At 48.3% G+C, this 2,459-nt stretch overlaps 1 protein-coding gene across 1 annotated transcript in view; it reads left to right on the plus strand.

Annotated features, from left to right (window-relative positions):
* The first annotated feature begins 2,259 nt into the window (after nt 1-2,259).
* HMGB1 (high mobility group box 1) overlaps nt 2,260-2,459 on the plus strand; it is a 5,832-nt gene continuing 5,632 nt past the window's right edge. The window contains exon 1 of the mRNA XM_006904800.2: nt 2,260-2,423. The gene's annotated coding sequence lies outside the window, so the exon portion shown is untranslated. The remainder of the gene's footprint in view (nt 2,424-2,459) is intronic.

Consider the following 2,459-nt stretch of genomic DNA (forward strand, 5'->3'; position numbering starts at 1 on the left):
ATAGAAAATAAAAATACGAAGAAAAACTCAAGGTTAACTTCATTTAAGGTTCCCTAGGCCATAGGTTTGAAGGGATCTGCATAACAATTTTAAACCTTTAAAAAAAAAGTTTAATCTTTACAACAATCCTGTGATCACCTCCATTTTATAACTGGGAGAACTGAAGCACACAGAAGTTTTAAAAAACCATGCCTCAGATCAGCTAGTAAGTGGCTGAGCGAGGATTTGAACCCAGGTCTAGTAAATCCAGTGCCTCTTATTACTCACTGTACCGTCCTGTTGAAATAGAAACCTGGGTGGGTCCATCACTCTCCTGTTGTTCTGTAACCATGAACTTACCCTGGCAGGGGTGAGGTCTTCCAGAGTATTGAGAAAGGACCAATGTATGCTTGGGACAGCACAAATCCAAAACTGCTTCTGGAAAATATCGGTAGTGCTATCTTCAAATAATCATCATCAAATTTTGATGCCATGGATGCCATCTAAAGTGTCAGTTGTTCTCACTAACAGTTTGTAACACGGGCATCAAGATGGTAAAACGGGACTGGAATAAATGTCTAGATTTAAATAAAGCGTACAGTTTGACAAGTAGAGGAGAGGAGAGTAAGTAAAATGACAATTGAAAATGACAATTTAAAAGTTAACTTTGATGTTTACTTTTTTAAGCACCGAATGTGCATTATACTAGTTTATATGCTCTTTAATATTATACTATTTTTCTTGTGCATGTGTTGTGTGTTGTCCATTCACTAAGACTATAATCTCTGAGACCAATTGTGTATTTAAAAAAAAAAAGGAAGAAAGATTAAATCATGGGTCAGGAAAGGTTATCTAAGCCTATTCTCAAACAGTTTAATAAATTTGAGCAAACGCATTAGGTTACAGATGCTTAGAGCAGATATAAGAAATAAAAGTAGGGTAATAAGGCGATTTATTTTAACTCCGATCTATTATATTTGGAGGAACTGGCTGGCGGGCTTACAAGGGCTTAGAAGTGTGTATAAACATACCATTAGATGTGAAAAAGGGGAAGTCTGTTATAACTGAATAGGGGTGTGGTCTGCCCAGGTTCAGGAGGAATAGATAAGTTTCATAAAGGACCAATGTATGTGTATTGTCTTCAGAACCGGCGCATTTTCTTTACAGAAGGAATGTATTTGCCTATTACCACCAGGCAGCTTGGTGAGTTAGAGAAAGGGCAGCCTGTGGATTTGGGCACACGGGCTCTGGGCCTCCACCTCGTCTTGCAGGTAACCATATACCTGGAGCCCCTGTAATCCTAGCGCAGGTACATGGATGCACTAAGTGGTGTGATGGGAGGGGAAGATCGCATCACAAGGATTCGTTTGATTGTTAACAGTAATCCACACCAAGTCAAATAAAACAGCCAAACAGTTAAAAATGGGGTCTCTAATGAATTTGCTAATTCTAGCAGGCCCTCGCAAACATTTCCTGCCGGAGTACCCCGTATCAAAACGAAATACCTGTGCTTTAAATTACGTGGAATAATTATTTGATTTCCAGGAAGTTAAGACAGCGCTTTGTATTTAAATAAAAAGTCCTAGACATGCTGTGAAACTCGATCAAACCCACAAAAAGGCTGAAACCGAATGCCTGTGCAGTGAGTCAAGATTTCGGCCGCTCGGCAAGCCTGACGTTCCGGCTTACGAGCCCAGAAAAAGGGGCATTTCAGAATGGGCCGCCTGGGCCGTGTCCCCTTCAACCCCTGCCTTTGCAGAGGCCTGGCGCATCTGCGGCGGAGGGGCCCGTCTCGGGGCTGCCGGCACCCCTCCACATCAGCAGGAGCCCCCAGTTTTCCGGGGGCGCGACCGCAGCCCGTCGCCCTCACTTTGGGAGGGTTGTTAAAATGCTGGGGCCCCTAATCTTAACGGCTTTGACGTGAGTTTGGGGCAGGAAGGGGGGGGGAGGCCTGCGGGTGTCCGTTTTGCCCGAGGAGTTGGAGACCCTCGTGCTGAAGTGCGGCCCGCGGCGCCCCGGCGGCCGCCCCGGCGTGGGGCCGGCTCGGGTTAGACACTCGCACACACACCATAGAGCTCGCTTTCCCGTAGCAGCTGCTGCCTCTGCCTCTGCCTCTCCCGCCTCAGCCTCTCTGCCCGGCATCCACACACATTCAGATTTGCGCGCTGTTTCAATCCTCGATGACGTGTCCCTGCAGACAGCCAATGGCCGCCGGGCTCTGGTCAGGACAATGGGAGGGAGCGGGCCAATGAGCGGGCCCCGTGAGTTGGCGGTAGCCAATAGGAGGCGCGCTGGCTGGAGAGTAATGTTACAGAGCGGAGAGAGTGAGGAGGCTGCGTCTGGCTCCCGCTCTCACAGCCATTGCAGTACATTGAGCTCCATAGAGACAGCGCCGGGGCAAGTGCGAGCCGGACGGGCACTGGGCGACTCTGTGCTCGCGGAGGGTGAGTCCGGCGCGGCGCGGCGGCGGCGACGGCGCC

The sequence above is a fragment of the Pteropus alecto genome, unplaced genomic scaffold (assembly GCF_000325575.1).
Source record: "Pteropus alecto unplaced genomic scaffold, ASM32557v1 scaffold80, whole genome shotgun sequence".
In the NCBI taxonomy this organism is placed as follows: domain Eukaryota; kingdom Metazoa; phylum Chordata; class Mammalia; order Chiroptera; family Pteropodidae; genus Pteropus; species Pteropus alecto.